This window comes from Uloborus diversus, unplaced genomic scaffold (genome assembly GCF_026930045.1).
Source record: "Uloborus diversus isolate 005 unplaced genomic scaffold, Udiv.v.3.1 scaffold_17, whole genome shotgun sequence".
Classification (NCBI taxonomy): Eukaryota; Metazoa; Arthropoda; class Arachnida; order Araneae; family Uloboridae; genus Uloborus; species Uloborus diversus.
In genome coordinates, this window is record NW_026558318.1 from 1,950,388 (window position 1) to 1,973,946 (window position 23,559).

The 23,559-nt window shown below is 34.1% G+C and overlaps 1 protein-coding gene across 1 annotated transcript in view; it reads right to left on the reverse strand.

Annotated features, from left to right (window-relative positions):
- Positions 1-23,559, reverse strand: part of LOC129233099 (myocyte-specific enhancer factor 2-like) — a 150,891-nt gene that overhangs the window by 121,527 nt on the left and 5,805 nt on the right. Inside the window, exon 2 of the mRNA XM_054867159.1 lies at positions 11,355-11,432. The gene's annotated coding sequence lies outside the window, so the exon portion shown is untranslated. The remainder of the gene's footprint in view (positions 1-11,354; positions 11,433-23,559) is intronic.

Here is a 23,559-nt window from a genome sequence, read left to right on the forward strand (position 1 = left end):
ATTTTAACTAAAAATGAAAGGTAATATTAAAAAATATATATTTTTTTGCCCAAAATTTTGGAAATTTTTGATTATGACTTGTAAAATTTCAAAAAATAAATAAATAATTAAAAAAAAAAATTAAACAAATTTAGGTTCAGGTCATAAATATAAACCAGACAAACATACATTAAAAGTTTTACGGAAATATGTAAGAAACTTTCTGAGATATTATGCGCGCAAAACGAGAAAGCCGAAGAAACCGGCACCTGAGAAAAAGAGGTTTAAACAGCTGCTGTTAACATAAATCTCTATGGAGAAAGTTTACGCATTTTTACAATAACTTGAAAAGTTTTTGGCGTATGGTAATAAATAAGGTATCAAATTGTTCAGAATTAAAATATGCATAACATTTATTTTTTCCAGAAAGTCGAAAATTTTGAAGGTTAAGGGTCCTTAGACCCCTTAAGTACGTCTCAGATAAATACAATAGGCACCGCTTAATGTGATCACTTTGGGACAAATACAATTTGATAACAATATCCGACTGATAACAATAACCGAAAAGAATCCAGGAGACACAAAATAATGATTTTTTTCCAGTTAAGGTGCATTTATTTTGGCAACCTCAAATTAAAATCACAATGACTCAACTGAACGCAGTTTTAAATTATAAATTAGTAAATTAATGGAATGAAAATATCTGAATTATAAAAAGTTACAGCTAAATTATGTAATTTTTAATCACATAGTAATAGGTGAAGTAAAATATGACTGTTTTCCCTGACATTTGTAAATCAGTTCAAAGCACATTCAGCTTTTCTCTCTTTCCCAGCATAGTTTTGCTTGTTGTTTTAATTTATCTTCGCTTTGTTTTCAATCTCGACACAATTCTTTAATAGTTTACAAAGTAATGGCAACAATGGAGGTCCTACATCAATGCCTGCAACATGTCCAGCGACTGATTTTTTTTAAGTGCAAAAGAAAGTTTTCTTAGGGGGAGTCTGTGGTCACTGGGGGCGAACTTTCTGTAGCTTCATTCCTAGAAAATTTTTAAACTGCTATTGAAAACCACAGAATGCTACACAGAAAGTTCTTCCCGTCAGGGTTTGCCTATGTATTTCTGTTAATTGAGGAACAAAAACAGGGAAAAAATTGAAAGTTAATGAAAAAGTGATAACAATAAACGAAGACGCTGATTACAATATCCGACTTTTTAACGTATGTTAACATACAAGTGTTCCGGGACTTCGTGATTCTGATAACATTAAGCGAATGATAACATTAACCTGATCACATTAAGCGGCGCCTACTGTATCAGAGTTTTAATGGGTTGTATAAGCTTTGACTGTTACAGAATAAAATTTAATAACACCAGCAGATTGGTTAGGAATGTTAAAAATTATTTCTTCTCGCAAGTTCGCAACTATATCTCATAACCCTCTTCTCTTGTGAGCTGAAAGTGTTTCTTGATATCAGCAATTCTATCAGATAAATAACTCTTCCCATCCGACCTGAAAGCCTACACTGACATGAGCAGCATCTCATGCACAAGCTTTCTGAAGTCAAAGTCTATACAGTAGACCCTCGTTTTACGCGGGTTTATTTTACGCGGTTTTGATTATACGCGGTTTAAGATTTGATACCTTTATTTTATTTTACGCGGATGAGTTTCGGTTTTGCGCGGATGCGGCAATGCAAACAGATTAAATGTTCCCCTCTTTCAAAATGAACTCCTAAAGATTGCAGATTACGCGTAATCAACTGCATTTTGGCGTGCTAATAATCGAGCTTGGGCCACTCGAGACATTACTAGAAGTAAAGTTATTAAACTCACACAGTTCAGAACTCACTGGAAAAGGAGCTTTTAGGAGTGACAAAGGAGGCCAAAACCAACGAGGATACCGACGTTGGTGACGCACAACCAAAAACGTTTACATTTGAGCCATTCCTAGACAACAGAAATGATTTTTCTGATTTGTTAGTGATGGAAGATTCTATGATGGAAATGACGCAAGTGATCATGGATGCGTTAATGCTCTGCAAAGAGCTACAGAGAAAAATTGCCAAAAGACTAATCATAGCCAACTCCTCTTTATAAACAGAACACGAAATTCATTTATGTTTTCTTTATGTATGTCGTGCATAAAAGTCGATATAAGTACACATTAAACTTACTATACAATTAGTCATCACTAGAATGAAGTATTTTGTTATCTACGGAACCAAACCCCTATTTTAACACTATCATTAGGTCTCAATTTACGTGGTTTCGATTTACGCGGCATTTCCGTGGAACGTAACCCCCGCGTAAAACGAGGGTCTACTGAATATTGAAGTTGCAACCTATTAAATGTTCCTATTTTGACTATTGGATATTGTTAATTGACCCTCAAAACAAAACAAAAATCACCATCACCGAATTTTAAAACACCACGATTGATTTTTAATGAATTTTTAAAAACCCACGCGCAAAAGTGCGCTCTTCTGAAACGTCACGAGCTTACGTCACATGGCAATAATGAGCAGCCTTCAGCCAAAGATCCCTTGTTTTCGCTACGGACATTTTGAGCGCGCTGATATTTTTATTTTTTATAAATTCAATAATCCTTTTGAACACACTATGGAGGCCGGATTCGTTAAAGCACAATCTTCCTCAAGTAACATCAATGATGGAATTCGAATATTTCCGAGAGGATGAGAGGTTTACTAATTCAGAAACGCGAGGAGTTAAACAACAAAGGTAAGCCTTACGTTTCGTCTTCGGCTTCTCCTTGTAAGCTAAGCGCGGTGGAAGAGCACATGACGTCACTTCCTATGCCCTTTGACGTCACAATCGCTTGAACTTTAAAAATTAATTTAAAAAAAAAAACTACTTATCGTATCGCACACTTATGATGTTCACACGTGTTACTCTATCATATAAAAATAAAATTGAAAAATCGAAAACTTCCCTATTGATATCCGCAGCATGGTCTAGATTGCTACGAAAACGAATAACCCGTTCGTTGTTGTGAAGTGATCATCGACCTTTCCTTTCGGAAGGGACGTGACAAGAAAAGTTACCGTATTTGATAACATTATTAAGACGTATGTTTACTCTCACTGAAAAAGGGGGAAAACATACCAATGAACTATATCATTCGGCTGTTCCGGCGAGGGATGCAGGAACGAGGAAACCCAGGCGACCCATTTGCAACACTTTCTTCGCAGAGAAAACGTTACTTTCCTCAAACTCCGAAGCTCCCTAAGGGTAACGTTTCGAGCAATCACTGCGAGGTTCGATGATGCAGGTGACAAATCGGACATTTCCAATTATTCAGACAAAAACACCATCGAAGCAATAAATAGGAGCATTAAATGAATAGGAGACATTATGATTTAGAATCTGATGATGCATTTGTTGTTTATCATTGTTGTTTATAATCATTGTTCAATATTAAACAATGTTCAACATTGCTGAACATTGTTCAACATTGTACAACATTGTTCAACATTGTTGTTCAATATTGTTGTTTATCATCACACATGATAAGCAACAATGTTTGCAAACAATTTCATTTATTTACACCTAATATATGAATTTAAGCACCCATTTGCAACACTTTCTTCGCAGAGAAAACGTTACTTTCCTCAAACTCCGAAGCTCCCTAAGGGTAACGTTTCGAGCGATCACTGCGAGGTTCGATGATGCATTCGCTGGTGACAAAACGGACATTTCCAATTATTCAGACAAAAACACCATCGAAGCAATGAATATGAGCACTTCAGGGGAGGAGACTTGGCATTAAATGAATAGGAAACATTATGATTTAGAATCTGATGATGCATTTGTCGTCTATCATTGTTGTTTATAATCATTGTTCAACATTGAACAATGCTCAACATTGAACAATGTTCAACATTGTTCAACATTGTTGTTTATCATCACACATGATAAACAACAATGTTCGCAAACAATTTCATTCAGTTACACCTAATCTATGAATTTAAGCACTTGTTGGGAAGAATAACAATTTTCGCATTGAGTTCTAGTTTTTGTTTCTTCCAATTCTCTACTTCAAAAAAGTATTTACCCAATTCTAGGAAATATAGTTCTTCAATTTATCTAAGTCAGAAATTGAAAGCAGCTTCATTTACGTATTCGAGCAACATCAAAATTAAAAAAAATAAATGAATAAATCTCTTTTCGACAGATTCGTCTGAACAAGAAAAAAGAAAAGAAAAAAAGATTAAATAAATAGAATTTCTCTACTGCAACATGTTTTATTTATCGTTGCCAAATTCAGTTTTGTTTTAAACTCATAATCTTATTTTCTAAATGATATTTTGGAAATAAATTCTATTCTACTAAATGTATTGCGTTATAAATAATGCTAGTAGAGAGACTTTTTTTTTCAGCAATCACGATTGCTTATTGTTCTCATTTGACTGTTTTGATGTCCTATCATTTTATTTTCCCACCGCCACCCTCTGCACCATCACCCGTCGACCGAGTCCTCACGATGCTGCTCCTATAACGAAAGCCGTCTCCAGGTTGCATCCATGTGCTACACACACGCGCATACATACACAACTACACACACACACAAACACATACATACAGACACCTACACATACACACAACTATCCACACATTCATACCTGCACACAGACACAAACACACATGCCTACACACACATACCCCTACACACAACACACATACCCCCACACACAAACACACACTTCTACGTACACACACTCGTGATTGCGAAAAACATAATTTGAATTCAAGATGTCAAAATTCAAATTATTTTTTTTTATTTTTATTTATTTTTTTTTTTTTTTGCACCAGGAGTATGACATTTTTTTGGGACAGGACAGTGACATTTTCCTTGTAATTAGCCTGTTGCGTAAGCCCAGGATTATAATTAAGGTACCAAATGGTATTTTTCGATTCTAACCTCTTAATTAAACAATTTTGTCCAGGAGAATGACAGCAAAAATGTTACATATCCATTTTTGAACTTCACTTTTAGTAAGAACAGCAGACAAATCATATTAACTTAATACTCAAGGAATCTAACAAAATGATGGATAACAAGTATTGTAGCACAGAAAATCAAAAATTCTTTTTTTAATCTATAATAATTGAACTCATTCCTAAGACAGGAGAATGACATGAAACCTGGGGACAAACTTTAAAATGATGTACCTTGATTTTTTAAATAATTTAATTTATTTAAAGGATGTCATTTTACACCTTTAAGTATGCGTAATTAATACTACAATATAAATTTGTGGAATGTTGATATAATATTTTTGAAAAAAAAAAAAAAAATATTATCTTTGAGAAACGAATAGGGCACGTCAAAAGAATGACTCTCTGGCTATTCAAAAATTCTTGTAGAAAAAAATAAATGAGTTATTGTTTTAATTAGAATGGAATAACAACATTGGAATAGTTATTTCTAGATATTAAAGAAAAGAAAAAAAAAATCTAGGTCAAACAATCCCTGTGTTAGGCTCCTGGAACATAATATTGTTAGGATTTTGGAGAATCACCCTTTTGCATTTCTAATGGACTATATAGACACATATGTCCCGCCTATTTACACAAAATCTATTGAACCCATTCTCACAAAACTTGATATGCATAGTATTTACGTAGTCATTTAATAGTACTATGGAAAAAAAGTGCCTATATTCTTCTAAAAAGCTTCTGATTTTTTAGAGGTTTCGTCGTTTTAAAATACAATATTACAAATTTTTTCGATATATTATCCAGAGATAAGCGTCTTCTCTTCGACCATATAAAAATCTCGAGAGAATGCTTAAAAAGATATTTTCCAATGTTTAACTAATTGTCGTTCATTTACAAATAATCTATTATCGTTATCAATCGATATTTTTTCGATCTGTTATCCAGAGATAAGCGTCTTCTCTTCGACCTTATAAAAACCTCGAGAGAATGCTTAAAAAGATATTCCAATGTTTAACTAATTGTCGTTCATTTACAAATAATCTATTATCGTTATCAATCGATATTTTTTCGATCTGTTATCCAGAGATAAGCGTCTTCTCTTCGACCTTATAAAAATCTCGAGAGAATGCTTAAAAAGATATTCCAATGTTTAACTAATTGTCGTTCATTTACAAATAATCTATTATCGTTATCAATCGATATTTTTTCGATCTGTTATCCAGAGATAAGCGTCTTCTCTTCGACCTTATAAAAATCTCGAGAGAATGCTTAAAAAGATATTCCAATGTTTAACTAATTGTCGTTCATTTACAAATAATCTATTATCGTTATCAATCGATATTTTTTCGATCTGTTATCCAGAGATGAGCGTCTTCTCTTCGACCTTATAAAAATCTCGAGAGAATGCTTAAAAAGATATTCCAATGTTTAACTAATTGTCGATCATTAACAAATAATCTATTATCGTTATCAATCGATATTTTTTCGATCTGTTATCCAGAGATAAGCGTATTCTCTTCGACCTTATAAAAATCTCGAGAGAATGCTTAAAAAGATATTCCAATGTTTAACTAATTGTCGTTCATTAACAAATAATCTATTAGCGTTATCAATCGATATTTTTTCGATCTGTTATCCAGAGATAAGCGTCTTCTCTTCGACCTTATAAAAATCTCGAGAGAATGCTTAAAAAGATATTCCAATGTTTAACTAATTGTCGATCATTTAATTATAAGAACAAACATCTAACGGTTTAAAAATGAAGGCAGGGATGGTTTGATCGCGAAGGAGAGCATCGGTCTAAGCCGTATTCGTGAATGAGAGTTAAAGGTTTAAACCGGTTTAAGAGAAGGGCGCACTGAAAAAATAACACTTCTCATCCATTTCGTCTTTTTGGATCGTCTCAGACGAATCACAACTTTCCAGTTTCTCATTTCGCTGAAATTGGGGCACGGGACGCAGCAGAAATTAAAACTCTTCTCACTGTCTATTGCCCTAATTTTCTACAATGGAAAAATTTAAAAAAAAACGAGCTGATGTGTGCATCACATAACTTCCTTTTACTCCCATTTAATGTCATTTTCCCATTATTGGCAATTTTAATGTGATTCAATAGTTTACTCTCAAATTTCACCAACAGTGGTCAAATCGATACCAGATTTCAAAAAAATAATAAAAAAAAATTGCCAAATTTGTCGCCAAGTTGGCGACGAAACTTGGCGACCAAAAGACTGGCGATATATCGCCAAGTGTCCGCCAAATTATAACACCGCTTGAGTTTACATCGAAATTAACAATGATTTCCCTTCAAAAAGGGACAAAAGACCGCCTTAGAAACACCCGAATGCAACCAAAAGGGAAGGTGCACAACTAGACCCCACTAGGAGTCCATGTGCCAAATTTAAACTTTCTAGGACATACCGTTTTTGAGTTATGCGAGATACATACACACATACACACATACATACAGACGTCACGAGAAAACTCGTTGTAATTAACTCGGGGATCGTCAAAACTGATATTTCCGGTGTCTGTACGTTTCTAGGCATATATCCACGTGTGGTCGAATCGAAAAAAAAAACCAACATTCATTCGGGGGTGAGCAAAATAAAAATTAAGGCCGATTTTTGAGTGAAAATTTTTTCGCGAATACAATACTTCCTTTTTTGTAAAAGGAAGTAAAAAGGACTTTTCACTGAAGAAACTCAAACTATTTTAAAATTCTTAAAAAACCCTAAATGTTTTCCATTGTTTGATCAAATTCAGGAATTTTTCAAAGGAAAAATTTAAAGACGCAGAAGGCAGAAGTTTATTTTAAGTGAGTAGGTAAATTTTTAAGAGAAATTTTCACTAACAAGGGGACTGTATAAACATATTTTTACAGAAAAAACTGATACAGGGATCATATATCTATTGAGGGGTCTGAATTCGAAGGTGGGGGTTTCATATTTCGAAACTTTTCCACTTTCGAGACTGAATTATAGTATTTAATGGTGAAGTTAGCTATGCAACACTTATGAAACGTTCCGGTAGTCATTCTCTTAAATAGCGCAATATTATTTTCGATTCCTGTGTTAAATTCGTTGTTCATGCGTGAAATATTCCCAATTTAATTCTAACATTCTAAAGATGCATGGACATTTTCACATTCTGTCCAATACACCGAGACTTAACGCCATTGAAATATATCAATATATACAGTAGAGAACCAATTATCCGGGAAGTTCGGGACCATCGTTATCCCGGATATCTGAATTTTCCGGTTTTCTGAATCGCTAAAAACCTCTGTTAGCCGATTGTTTAGAAAACTTAAATTACTATAATAAATAGTAATACATATTAAAATAAGAAGAAAACAGTTCAGAAATGCTTATAAATACTATCGAAATATTAAAAACTACTAGTGAAAGAATAATTAACACAAAAAAACTTCAAATTATTCATAAGACCTGAGACCCTCACATTCAATCTGAAAAAGAAGAAAAAAAAAAAAAACCACTTTTCGATGTTTAAAAACGAAAAAGAAAAAAAAAATGAAGGGAAGGGCTTGAAACAAGTTTTTGAACGGAAATGGGCGAATTTCCTGCTATTCTGTATGAAAAAATTTGTTTTCATGAACGCGTTTTATTTTAAATTTTTTTTTATAAAGATTTTGTGTTTGTGATTACGGCGGTTATTGATAACTATTGCTTTTTGCAATATCAATAGGAGTTAGATTTATGAGTTCTTGCAGTATTATTATAGTCATAAGTTTAACGATTTCTAGATTCCACCATTAACTCTCCGGAAAATTCGCGAATCTGGTTTTCGGCGTTTCCCGCAATTTCGCTACATCACTGACGCTCTAAACGGCTTTAATTTTAAAGGCCATTCAATAAAATATTGCATTAGAATTCGACAATATTCATTTCTTTATTTCTTTAGTTTTCAGTTAGAATAAAACACGAAAAATTCCGACTTAAGAGTGTACTTCTTAGTTCAAGACAATATTTCGGAAATTTTGCCCCACGTAAAGGTCAACCCTTTGAAGTTCGTTTTTGTAAACATTTTCCCCAGTTTTTGCGTTAGTAATATGATATTTTTTAAGAAACAGTTCATATTCTTTTAGGTATTTCAAAAAAAAAAAAAAACTTATTTTTTCAAAAATTGCCGAAAATGCGTATTTTTAAAAAATGGCGGGAAAATCTGCAAACTGTTGCCGGTTTTCTGGTTTCCCGGTTTTTTGGTTCCCGGATAAAAGGTTCTGCACTGTACTATATTTCAACAGCATGTCGAAAAATGAGACAGCGACATGGTTCTTATTTATACGACTGTATAGATAAGAACTATGTTTCTTTTTTTCCCCTGGAAAAACGCATACATACCGTCAATTCGTCAGTAGTTTACCTATTAAAACGAGCTGATTTGTGCATCACATGACTTCCTTTTACTCCAAATTAATGTCATTTCCCCATTATTGGCTATTTTAATGTGATTCAATTGTTTACTCTCTAAATATCACCAACAGTGGCCAAATTGAAACCAAATTTAAAAAAAAAAATCGCCAAATTTGTCGCCAAGAAAAACTTGGCGAGCAATAGACTGGCGATATATCGCCAAGTGTCCGACAAATTATAACACCACTTGAGTTTGCATCGAAATTAGCAATGATTTTCTCCCAAAAAGGGGCAAAAGACCCCCTTAGGAACATCCGAATGCAACCAAAAGGGAAGGTGCACAACTAGGCCTCACTAGGAGTCTACGTACCAAATTTCAACTTTCTAGGGCATACCGTTTTTGAGTTATGCGAGATACATACACACATACGCACATACATACGTACATACGGACGTCACGAGAAAATTCGATGTAATTAATTCGGGGGCTGTCAAAATGGATATTTCGGGTGTCTGTAGGTTCCTAGGCATATATCCACTTGTGGTCGTGGTCGAAAAAAAAACTCAACATTCATTCGGGAGTGAGAAAAATGGAAATTAAGGCCGATTTTTGAGTGAAATTTTTTTCGCGAATACAATACTTCCTTTCTTGTAAAAGGAAGTAAAAATGATGCATTTTGTTTAGGACCTTCTATTACTATAATAACTACTATAATTATAGCAACCTAAGTAGCTAAACATTTCCGTCGTCACTTGGAAGTCTTATATAAAATGTATTGTAGATCTAATAGACAAAGTGTTTTTTTTTTTTACCTAAAATGCTTTTGCAGTAAGATAATACTATTTATACCATTTGTCTTTCATATAAAATATATAGTTGATGAAATGAATCACAAAAGCGCGAATTGTATTTTTTTTTTTTTTTTTTTTTTTGTTGGAAATGTTGGAAATGTATCCTTCACAAAACCTTTTTCTTTTTTGATAATAAGAAAAATAATTTTTGACTTACGACAAATATTGCAATACGAGTATCATTTTTTAAAAAATTGCTTGTAATATCATTCTTTGACCTTCACGCATAACTTTTACCTGACTGCAGTAGCCTATATGTTTCACTACATAGTTAAAACATTAACTGATTGGTGGTGCTAAAAACAGGGAAAATATTTCACAATTTCACTTTACCCCACAATCCCCAACATGCACTAAATTACCATCGATGAAACGTTAGAATTTGAATTCTTTGCCGGGCTGCGAAACAGGGAGGAAAATACAAATACAAATACAAAAGTGACGACCAGCAACAGGCTCTGGGCCCAGCTAGAGTGGTCCTAGTCAATTTACAATCCCCAGTGAAGATCAAAGGCCCTCTTAAAACTATCTACTCCCTTGCTCATGACCACCTCTTCCGGTAAGCTGTTCCAAGGTTCCACTACCCTGCTAAAATAATAATTTTTCCTAATATCCATGTTAGCCTGAGATTTTAATAGCTTAAAACAATGAGCCCTTGTCCTGTTTTCAGTGCTAAACTTTAGCCCCGTAACATCTTTCATTTTAATAAATTTAAAAAAATGAATCATGTCCCCTCGGTCTCTTCTTTGCTCAAGACTGTACATTTTTAGCCTTAGATTTGTTTAAAATAGATCTATTGATAAACCCAAGCATCTTATTGGCTTGGTTACTAGCAATGCTGCACTGTTTTGGCTAAACTTTAAATCCTGACTTATTAAGACCCCCAGATCAGTAACTTTGTCTGCAACCGACAGCGGGAATTTTAGAACTTTCAAACTCCAAACTCCAAAATCAATGAGAATCCAAAGCCATGGCAGATTCTGGACTCGGAGGGAGGATGACTCCGTCTTTTGAAATTTTAAATTCTTCAACTCCGGACTCCGACTCTGCATCCCTGCTTTCCTGTTCTATGTTTAATACCTTCCTTTAAAAAAACTTAGGGCATAAAATATCATCGGGGTCAGTACTATTGATGCCCCATGTATGTTAAAAATACAACCATAAAGATATTAAAGTGCACTTACTGATAGACTCAATGTGGCGAATTCCTCTGCGAAGAGTATCCTTTAACAAATTTTTCATCCAAAACAACTCTACACAACCTATGGAGAAAAACATCTGTTTATTTACCAGAAAATTATGATAAAGAGTCACAAGTAATTAGTCCACACAGGGGTAGAAGTGACCGACTTGTCACATATAGGACATTTTCCACAAAAAATATAGGACAAATATAGGACACATTATATGAATAATTTTGCTATGAAAAAAGAAATAATACATATCATATATTATTTATTTATTCTTATCAATGATTTTGTTAAAAAAAAAAAAAACTCAAATCAAATTATTCCTTACATCTGAAATGACTTTCCTGTAGTTGAAAGAATAATTTTTGAAAAAAAAAAAAAAAAAGTGTACTTTATAGACGAAATAATTAAACAAAATTTGAACAAAGAAAATTTTTATTTTTTCTTCCTCACTCACGACCCAAGTACTAATTCCACTGTTCTTTGATTTTATATCTAAACTGAACAATTTAACACTTGTATTAAGAACAAACAGAGCTTGAGAAGGATCCTTCTGACGTTTTTCAGAGTTTTCTTTATGCTTGACCGTTTCAGCATGCTGCCTCAATTGCGAAAATCCAGTATTGCTTATGGGCACTGAACAGTTGCAAAAATGGCAAAAAGCGGTAAAATCATCTTTTCCTTTAGTGCACCTTGCACCAAAATTTGTAAAATTAATGTCCTCCTGGTTCAACAACAACAAAAAACGGGAATATAGGAAATATAGAACATTTTTAAAAAATATAGGAAATAGGACGATTTTGATGCTTTTCTTGAAAATATAGGAAATATAGGACTACTTCGACCCCCTCGATCTGTGGACCACAGATCTTTACAAGATTTTTCGAATGGAAAGTAATATTTGGTAAAATAGATATAACGAAAGCAGGTTATCTAACCAAACTCCAAGTAATATGCTAAAAATGTTGGTTAAGATGCTTTCGAAAAATGCACTGAAGTTTATCGAAAGTTGAGTTTATCGAAAAATGGTATTTTTCTCGTAGTTATTAACGCATTTCCTTCATAAGTGCATCATGAATTATTTCCGTAAGTGCGAAATTGAGTCTGTAATTAAGAAAATTATCCACGATGGACATGAAATGAAGTGCAAGTATAAATAAAGAAAAAGTATAAATAATTTTAAAAAATTAATTTAAATTTTGTTATCTTGAATTTAAATTATATATATGTTTTTGGTAATCACGAGTGTGTGTGTATATGTAGGCGTGTGTGTTTGTGTGTGGGGGTATATGTGTTTGTGTGTAGGTGGTATGTGTATGTGTGTAGGCATGTGTGTTTGTGTCTGTGTGCAGGCATGAGTGTGTGGGTAGTTGTGTCTATGTGTGTAGGTGTGTGTGTGTGGGGAGGGGGGGTATGTGTATGTGTTTGTAGGCATATGTGTTTGTGTCTGTGTGCAGGCATGAGTGTGTGGGTAGTTGTGTCTATGTGAGTGTGTAGGTGTGTGCGTGTTTGTGTGTGTATGTGCTTGTGTACGTGTGTATGTGTATGTATGTGTGTAAGTGTAAGTGTAGGTGTATATATGTATATGTGTGTAGGTGCGTGTATGTATGAGTGTAAGTGTAGGATATTGACGAAACCTGGAGACGGTTTACGCTAGAGGTGCAGCATCGTGAGGAGCCGGTCGACGGGTGATGCTGCGGGGGGTGCTGGTGGGAAAATAAAATCATAGGAACGCCAAAAACAGTCAAGTGAGAACGATAAGCAATCGTGATTGCTCAATAAGGAAGCATAAAGAAAGTAAGAGAAGCGAAAATGCGACCAAAACGCTTAGTGTGGTAGTGGGCTGAGCAAAAAAATGTCATTCCTAAAACTATTTCAAGAAAAAAAACACTTTAAAGTACGTCAAAAAGCTAAAAATATTGTCCAGCTTATACATTTTTACGTTCAAATATTAACACCATAGTCCTGCTAGTACAATGTTGGAATGACTACCCGTTACGGTGCTGATTGAAAATTATTTCACAGATTATAATAAGCAGAATGTAAAGAGTCAACTACAAAAAAAATCAACTAATTAAATCAATTATTAAATGATTAGCAGCTGTTAAAAATGTATGTCCGGTATACCGAACACCAGGTCTGAAGGGGTTAAGCTCCCTTAATAAACAGAGATGAATAAAGATTTAGCTAGAAAGAAGTTTTGTAACAGACCCTATAGGAGTGATAGAGCTTTCTGAGTAGTACGTCCGACTTGACTTTCCCTAATTCTTTACTATCATATGTAAATTGCTCTACTATTTCATTGAGAAACAAAGTCACGATTTTGTAGTCACTCAGTTAACTTCTTTCCGATTGAAGTTTTGTAACAGAGCCCCTATAGGGGTGATCGAGCTTTCTGAGTTGTACGTCCAACCTGACTTTTCCTAATACTTTACTACCATATGTAAATTGCTCTACTATTTCATTGAGAAACAAAGTCACGATTTTGTAGTCACTCAATTAACTTCTTTCCGATTCCTTCCATCCCGAATCTCCTCACTAGAGCATTGACAAACGGCTTCCTTGTAACCCTAAAACACGTGAATGCAATATTATCTGCCATTTGCGCTATTAATAAGCTGGTTACCTCATTAATATGTCCCGCACAAAGAAAGGTACACGTTTGACTTCTTACGGAGTGCAATATTTCAAATCTCCCTGTCGTAGTCAATTCAGTATCAAACATTTTGCTGGGAACGAGTGGTTCAGGGGATCTCAAGCGTGTAATGCGCTACATCTCAAGAAAACTAACCAAAACTGAAGGCCAACCCCGTTTAAAGACCTTTAACTTGCTAGTTTGTATTAAGTTACCGTCCTAAGCAACTGCAAAGGCAGAAATGCTTAAAATACACCACCAGCTCAGTTATTCCATCCGAGGACTGCAGTTTCGTGCTTTTTAGCACTCATCAGCCCCGGAATAGGAATCACATGAGCTGGAGGCGAAAAACCTCTTAAGGGAGCCAAGAGAGCCAAACAAACTGGTAGCTAATGTATAGTAATGTACATTATGTATACAATGCTAATGTATACAATGTATAGCTAATGTATAGTAATGTACATTATGTATACAATGTTAATGTGTACAATGTATAGCTAATGTATAGTAATGTACATTATGCATACAATGCTAATGTATACAATGTATAGCTACCAGTTTGTTTGGCTCTCTTGTCTCCCTTAAGAGGTTTTTCGCCTCTAGCTCATGTGATTCCTATTCCGGACTGATGAGTGCTAAAAAGCACGAAACTGCAGTCCTCGGATGGAATAACTGAGCTGGCGGTGCATTTTAAGTCTTTCACTTGCTAGTTTGCGAACCTACTAACCATGATAATGAAATCTTGGTAAAAGAACATTTATGCACCATTCTATTTTTAGAAATTTATTAATCTTAACTAACTGTAGTACAATCGAACATGTTTATCTCGAACCTGCCTATCTCGAAAACCTCTCTGTGTCGAAGTTTTACATTTTCCCTTCACATAAAGTATTAATTGAATGTTTTTCCCCAGGTTTGTCTCGAATGAAATTTTCTGAAAACCTGCATAGCTCGAATTTCGACTAAAGTGTCTTTCTTAAATAAAATCCCCAACGATTTTTATTGACTGGAATTTGGAGACAGAAAGCATTTGTCTTAATATTAACAGTCACATAATCCTCCAGAATTAAAACTTTATGTACAAAAAGCAAGTTTTCCAGCAATTATATCCATTCTGAAACTGAGAGGAAGGGGACATTGTTGATTTGTAAAATTGCTTCCAAAGTTTTACTTTCGAGTCATTGCTCCAATTACTTGTTCTTAGAACTTTTTTCAAAACCTCTGTATCTCGAAACCTCCATATCTCGAATTTTTCTTCTCTCCCGTAAAATTCGAGATAGATATGTTCGACGTATACTGCAGAGGAGGAAGGGAAATGACCGACTCCGACGGTTTTAGAGCCAACGACTCCGACTCCTCTACACCAAAAGTCAGTCCGACTCCAACTCCGCATCACTGGCAGAGGTGGAGTCGGAGGAGAAAAAGACAGGCTTGGAATTTTAAAGGGTCACAGTAACTTTCAAGCATTTTTTTTAAATTTAAGTAAATTCTATTTCTTGTTGAAACCATAACATGCTTACTTACTTTGCAATCAATAATTTTTTAAAAATTTTTTAAAATATTGCTTATTTTTTTAAAAAATTCAAAACATTTAGGAAAATTTCAATTTTTTAAAAATCCCTAAGGCTTTTTTGTTTTTAAACTAATATAAAAAAATCTTTTTGCTAAACGATCACAATCATCATCTCTAAAAATATGTGCATTCATTTGCTTTTGCGTTCACTAGAAAATTTTCTGTGATTAATTAGGGAAAAAATCGTAATTTTTTTCAAAAAAATTTGGTTTTTTAAGGAATAACATGCTCTAAACACTTGAGTAATTTATAAAATGCTTATCCAATGCACAGTTTTGTTAAATATATTATATTAATTGTAAAAAAAATTACTTTAAAGCTGTATCTTTATTAGAAAAAAAAATCCTTAGGGATTTTTAGGAAACGAAAACACAAAAAAAACGATCATCGAGAAAAATCAATTTAAAGTTTTCTTTTTGCATAAGAACACATAGCGAGCATGACCTAAAACCATTCATAACTTTTTAAATATTTGAACTAAAGCAATGAAACTTTTCCACTGTGTTTGGACTACTGTTTAGTTTCGAAATAAGCAATAAAAACTTTTTTGATAATTTGGTCATTTTTGAGGTACAGTAACCCCTTAAAGATTGCTACTCCGACTCCTTTGCCAGCAAAATCAATCCGATTCCGACTCCGCAGTCCTGGTATCTACTGAACAGAGACAAACCAACTTTCTAGGATGGTCTAGGAAATAGCTGTAACTGTATAAAAGTGACTGTAAAAAAGGAATCGCTTATCTCGTAGTCGTATGGTCATCGTGAAATCTAATTTACAAATCGTGCATTTCTAATTGATATTCTCCGCGACTCAAAAGGACGCGGTTGGGTGGCATGCGCAGAAGATATAATTAACTGCTTACATTTCGATCCATAGCGATTGGCATATTTTTCCAAAAACCTCGTTACCCCCCCCCCCCCTCCCCGCCCTAAAATTCCTACCTATGCTTCCTTCTCTCGGGTATATGTCATTGCTTATGACGTCTTGATAGCATGATGGCAATAAAGACCATTCATACCATAAATACTATTTTTGAAGAACGCCGTCATCGAAACCCCGCTACAACGACTACCAATATACTGGAACATTCGTTTCTTCGAAACGAATTTTCAATTCCGATTTAATTGACAATAGATGGCTCGAATCCCATTACATATATGCATACATATACATGTATATATATATATATATATATATATATATATATATATATATATATATATATATATATATATATATATATATATATATAGAGAGAGAGAGAGAGAGAGAGAGAGAGAGAGAGAGAGAAAGAGAGAGCTCGTGTGGCATGTGAACATAGGTCTATGAATATTTGAAAATAATCGTCTCGAACATTAGCTTTAAATACAGTATCCAAATGATGGACGAAATGGATGGACGAGATACATTTGCTTATCCTTGAAAATGAAAGATCTTTTAGAAAGTGAATCGGAAAAAGGTGAAAACGTAGCTCAAAAGAATGTATCCGATGAGTGAAATGAAGTAGGAAGTTAATAGTGAAAAGAAAAGGAAAGAAATAGAATTTACGAAGCAGGAAAAAAAAAGCTAACAACTTGTGCAAAGTAATCTGCGACTGCTTCCGAATTCAGGCTAGCAGCCATTTCAGTGCCTAATAAATAGGAAAAGCTAATCATGCCAGTAGTCAACTTTCGATCAAGCGCTCGCTTGTTTTGCTGGAGGAAAAACTTCACCGTTATTTGGCCAGCCTCTCTTCATCTTTTCGCAAAACATTGACCTACTACGGTATCCTCCCACGTGATAAAGGTAAAAGAACTTGGGACACAAATGGAGCAACGCTTTCCAATAGCACAGAGAGAACTTTGATTTTGGCGACGGCTTGGCCATTGTTTCTCTGGGATTAGGTCAGTGACCTGGCGGCATTTTTTGTGGCCAGAGGTCAAGCTCATGGACTCACGTGGGGGAGAAAATGATGGGCGAATGGTTGGTTGACCTAGTAAGAAAGCATGGGAGACAAGATACGATTCGAGAAGCAACCCGTAAAAACTATTTACAAACAAAAAGGAATTGTCTAAACATTTAGCTCCGGGCTTCAACTGTTTGGCCAGTGAATTCAGTTTATATGTAGTCAAGAATTTTATTTGTAACCAGGATCATGTGTCACTATATGTTTTTGTCATGTATTTATGTTTTGTTTTCTAATTAAATAAACACGTACGTCGTTCAGGGCAAACCAAACTGAGAAGATCTTGCAATCATTCGGACTCTGAAGGATGGTGCTTAACTCCCATACTGTAAAAAAAAATCCGTAAAATTTGCGGTTTTTTACCGACAGCTGTGTTGGTTGTGCAAAACCGTAAAAGTTGCGGAGAATACCCGTCAACATAACGGTCTTTTACCATACAAGGACAAAGTTACGGTTTTAAACCGTTCATAGCTGAAGCGTACAACGGGGAAAAACCGTTTTGTCAACGAAACGGGTTTAAACCGTCAAATGTAAGGGAAAAACCAGTTGAAATTACGGGTATTTTTTACAGTGCATCAAACAAAATACAGGATATCAAAAATCCCCACCACCTTTTTTACGCGTAAATAACCTGTATTTCGCCTCAGATGTTAAAGTTTGCATAAAACCGAACAGCAGAAGCTTTGCAAAGCTAAGGATGCCCCGAGTTCGCCACGAAAACCGAGGAGCATCTTAAACTTGGGTCGAGGCAGTGAGAAGCAAAGGGATTTAGGTGCCAAATTTAAAAAATTGGAAATAACCAGTATAGACGATAGGAGAACCAATGCCCAAATTTGGGGTAAGAGATAGTACTAGTAACTCTGCTAGATGCTACTATACAGTTTACAGTATGGTTTTGAAAAACAATTCAATGAAATCCTATCCAGGATCTGAAGTTTAAACGCGCTTTACCCAAAATTTTAAAAGGTCTACTTACATCCTCCCCGAATCATGTGTTCACATCAAGGGTATCTACATTCGATACCATTGTGAGGGTAACATATAGCACTTCGGTATTGCTGAGCCGAAAAAAAAAAGAGTGAATAAAAGTGAGTAAAAAACATAGGGATTTCATTCATTTACGATGATAACAAGGATCACTACAAGCTACTTATGTATTTTGATCAGGGCTCCATTTCCATGGGGGCTCAGTCCCTGTTTTACGGTATTCTGCAAATTTTTAAAGACGTGACGGAATTCAGACTATTAACTTATTCAAATAAGACCTCAACACTAGTGGGCTCGAAAACATCGAATTTTTAGTTCGGAATCGCGTTATCTTTCAAAAGTTGTTGTTTGATATCCTCAATTGACGGGGGAAAAAATCCTAGTTGACATCTTCAATTTGCGCATAAGGCAGAAAGTTTGAAAAAATGTTAAAAATTGAATTATTCAAAAATTTTTAAATTATGTTTTTTCTAATTTTTATAGTGCAACAATCATAAATTATCATTATATAGCAAAGTTTGAACCTAAAAAAATATTTTACTGCTTTTACGTAAGATCTTTATTTTGCGCATGCGCCTTGAATTGGGCTAAAATTGACAAAAATTTGAAATTTACTTGTTTAATACACAATAATACATACATATTTACGTTTCAAAAGTATTTAAAAAACTCTAGATTTGTTGAATGTAATCTTTTATTACAGCACAAGTATGCGTACAAGTATAGTTACACACACATCTGTATGCATATAAAAGCATTACATGCCATGGCAATCATACTGTAATTAGCTATGACGTGTAATGTTTTATATGCATATAAATGAGTGTAACTATACTTGTACGAATAATACTGCAATAAATGATTATATTCAACAAATTTAAAGCATTTAAAATACTTTTGAAACGTAAATATGTCATGTATGTATTATTGTATATTAAATACGTTATTTCAAATTTTATGCGATTTTAGCCCAATTCGAGGCGTATGCGCGAACCAAAGACCTTATGCAAAAGCTAAAAAAAATTTTTTTAGGTTCAAACCATGCCATATATTGATAATTTATGGCCGTTGCACTATAAATATTAAAAAATAATAATAATTTAAAAATATTTGAAAAATTTAATTTTTAACATATTTTTTCAAATTTTCAGCCTTATACGCGAACTGAACATGTCATCTCAGAATGTTTTATTATTTTTCCCCAATTGAGGATATTTAACTACAACGTTTGAGAGGTAACGTGGTTCCGAAAAAAAAATCGACTTTTTTCGAACCACCCTACTCAACATTAGACCCCTTTCGATAGAAATGAAGCCCTGATCTTCATCAAAAATTAGAAAAGCTCTTAAAAAGCCTAATTCCGCCAGTGAATATAGGCTTACTGGCGGAATTAGGTTAAATCATGCGTCTTAGACTAAAACGTCTTTTTTTTTTTAACGTAAGGTTTTTTCTCACTGTAAGCGCAATTCGAAAATGTCCAATGAGTACTATTTTCCGGTAAGCAATACATACAAAGTCATACATGTAAATAATCAATAGAAATGGATTCTGAAACATCCCATATAGCCACCCCCCACCCCCCATTTGTAGCCGTTATAAATCATGCCGAATTTTGGACTTCCTGAAATAGGGAGAACTGGACTAGACACAATGACCACTACCTTCAAATGTTTGCTAGCATTTGTTAACACTCCGTCGGGCGCAACTGATCTATTAGGCACACCGAATTCTTTAGTTAGCCACGCCCAATCAATAGCTCATGGAAAAATGTATATTCATTTTCTCAAATAAACTTGTTATATTCGAAAATCCATGAAAAACTGTTTTATTTCTCTTCTTTGGTGTTTGTAGTTGACAATTTTTTTGTAAGAAAATGTGAACATGCGTAGAAAAGATCAGTAGATCAAAGTGTGCTTCCCAGGCTCAATGCGCCCGATCGTGTTCTACAACATATTGCGCCCGACGGAGTGTTAAAATAGCCTACGACTCATCATTCTAGTATCTTGAATACTTAGTGAATTTACACGACTTTTAGAATGATTAACGGGGGGGGGGGGGATTTGTTTTTGAACAAAAAAAAAAAAAACATTTTCGCAATCAATGATTGCAGTTTTGAAACAGTTAATGTTAATTTTTGAATCGCTTTTTTTTTTCTTATTTCGAATTTTTATGCTCTAAAGAATACTTGACGACTACATGTTTCTAAAAGATAGTTTTGCAACAAACAATCGGTTTGGATTTTTTATTCGAACTAAGGGACATATTTCACTCGATTGTGTTCGATTTGATCGAGATCTATCTGCCCGTAGCGCAGCGAGAAATTTCCTTCCGGATGGAGCAAAGGAAGTTTCTGGCTGTGCTATAGATAGATACAATCGATCGTATTCTCTTCTATAGAATTCTGTTACAGCTCAATATATTCTAAATATCGCAAAAAAAAAAAAACTTTAAAAGTTATACCGTAATAGGGCTGGTTGGGGAAAGTGGGACCCCTTTTGAGAATAGTTCGTTTTTTGAAACCTTATACAAAAGTTTTGAAAGAAAAAAAAGAAAAACTTATTGCCTTATTTTATCTTGAACAATATTAATAAAGAAAAGTTTATCATTATTTTCTTAAAAAATGCTTAAAATAATCTTTACGATTATGTTTTTTAAAAAGTCGGATGGGTGCCCACTTACCCCATGGTAAGGGGTAAGTGGGTCACCCCTCTTTTATTTAAATTTTTATGAAGCATATCTAAAAAGGGAGAATGGGAGAATGGGGGTCTTACATGATAAAGTATGCAAATTTTTAATCCGAATTATTTTTAGCAAATGCATCCCTTTATGAGATATTTACTGTCTTTTAAATCTGTATGAAGGAAAATTTTAAAATGAAAAACAAAATAATTTCATTTGTGAAATTTATTGAAAGCCTATAGGGATATATTTAAATATAAAGGTGTTTTAATGAACGTAATAAGAGTTTATTAAGATCAGTTTGAGTAAATTTGCCAAAACTATAAGTTGAAAATGAAATTGGAGACACTAAATGACTGCGTCTATGTAAAGTTGGCTAAGGAGTTTTTGTAACTGAACTATCCATTCCTACTAAGTTGTCTTGTATTTCACCAATACAAATATTTAATCAGAGTTGCATTTGATTTTGAAATCCCCATTATTTTAGGGGGACCCACTTACCCCGTATAGCACAAATGTACGGGGTAAGTGGGACCCCTCCTCTTAAACACTTATTGATAATATTTTATGCAAAATTGTTGTTGTATGAAATTTAAGTTAAACTATACGTGAAAAATTAATTATCATAAAAAAATAATGAAAACTAAACTGGAAACACTTTTTTGAAAAATGTTGATTGAACTCGCAAACAAAATTTTTTAAGATTTTTTCTTCTTTTTTTTTAAAAAAGACCAAGTGCTATAACCCTAGAAAATAACTCCACGATTCCAAAATATGTGCATAACCTATCACTGATGAAATTTAACATGTGCAAAAATGTTTGAAAACTTTATTCATATTTCAGTTTTAGGGGGGGGGGGACTCACTTATCCCATTAACCCACTTCCCCCAATCAACCTTATATAAAGCAATAACCAAAAATATAGATTATCTAGCAGTAAACAGTGTGCACAATTATTGCAATATTACACAAAACATGCTATTTTAAACAAATGTAAAATGCGTATAGATTTAAAAAATTTTAAATCCTTAACTAATATGAAACAGCATACAACATATTAGTATTTTCCAACCCTCTGGAAACTTCAGAAAAGTTTCAGGACAAAAAAAAAGGAAGCAATAAGTTGCGAAAAGATTTATAGGCGTCGAAAAAAGAAAAAAGTTGAGGGCAAAAGGGAGAAAGAACTGTTGAAACGTTTGCTCACGAAAAAAAATGATAGTTAACGATTTGAATTGAGCAAAGGTTCTTGAATTTAAGCCAAAAGTATGTGTAGTTCAGAAGCCCAAAGAAAAAAAAAATCCATTATAGTGAATTTCTTTTTTTAACAAATGTCTCCGTTAATTTAAAACCTGCAAAGATGAGACTGGACAAAATGAGCACCTTAGAAAATTCTGACCTTTTCAACACACTTTACCGTACACTTTCCCCCTTTTGTTACGCGTCCCGCTATTTTATGTTGACATTCTTATAAAAAGTTGTGACGTCACATCTCTTGTCACCCCCTCCCCTTTGTCACCAACTGTCACAATCCCCTCCCCCCCCCTTTAAAGCGTGATATCATCAGTCCCTCATTGCACGTTCGAATATTAACAACGAAATGCGATTAACTGATTATCTAATTATTGTTTTTTGGAAATTATTGAACGAGAAAAAGAAGACACTCTAGAAGAGCGTGGCGTTAAAACATTAATGAATGCAAAAAATGATGACTAATGATAGGTAAAAATGATGATGGAACGCTAAAACTTGGAAAGGAGGAGGGAGCAATGTCACAGACAGCTTCAGAGATTCTTTTTTTCCCCCCAAGGCTTGAAAATACTCCTTGACATTTTTTTTTTAGAGGAGTGAAGGATACGAAAGCAATTGAAGACCACAAAACGCTATCCAAGAATGAAATAGAAGGCGAAAAGGAAAGAAAAAATGCCAACTATTTTCAGTTTGAATATTTTGTATTGAAAAGATAACAAAGTATTCTAATATACCGTATCACCCCGCATTTTCCGGCATGCCGGAAAAAAGCCAGGTTGACCAGCATGCCGGGAAATTCGAATTTTCCGGCATGCCGGATAATGCGAGGCTTATTTTGCAACAAAACAAAAGTAAATTTTCCCATTCAGTTCCAATCAGAAAGCAAACCAGTGAAAGAAAAAAAAAAAGATCCCGAAAGTAACTTTAAAAAAAAAGTGTATTGCATATAATATGTGCTTGTTATTTTATTGTAGGGCATTTTTAACGGATTTAATTATATGCCAATAAAGTAATCAATTCAGAAGCAATCATAGTTACTGCGATTATTTGTTCATAATTTTTCTAAATAAACTATTTTAGGTTCTTTTTAGAGAGGTAAGTAATTTTTATTTACTGAATAGCTATAGTAAA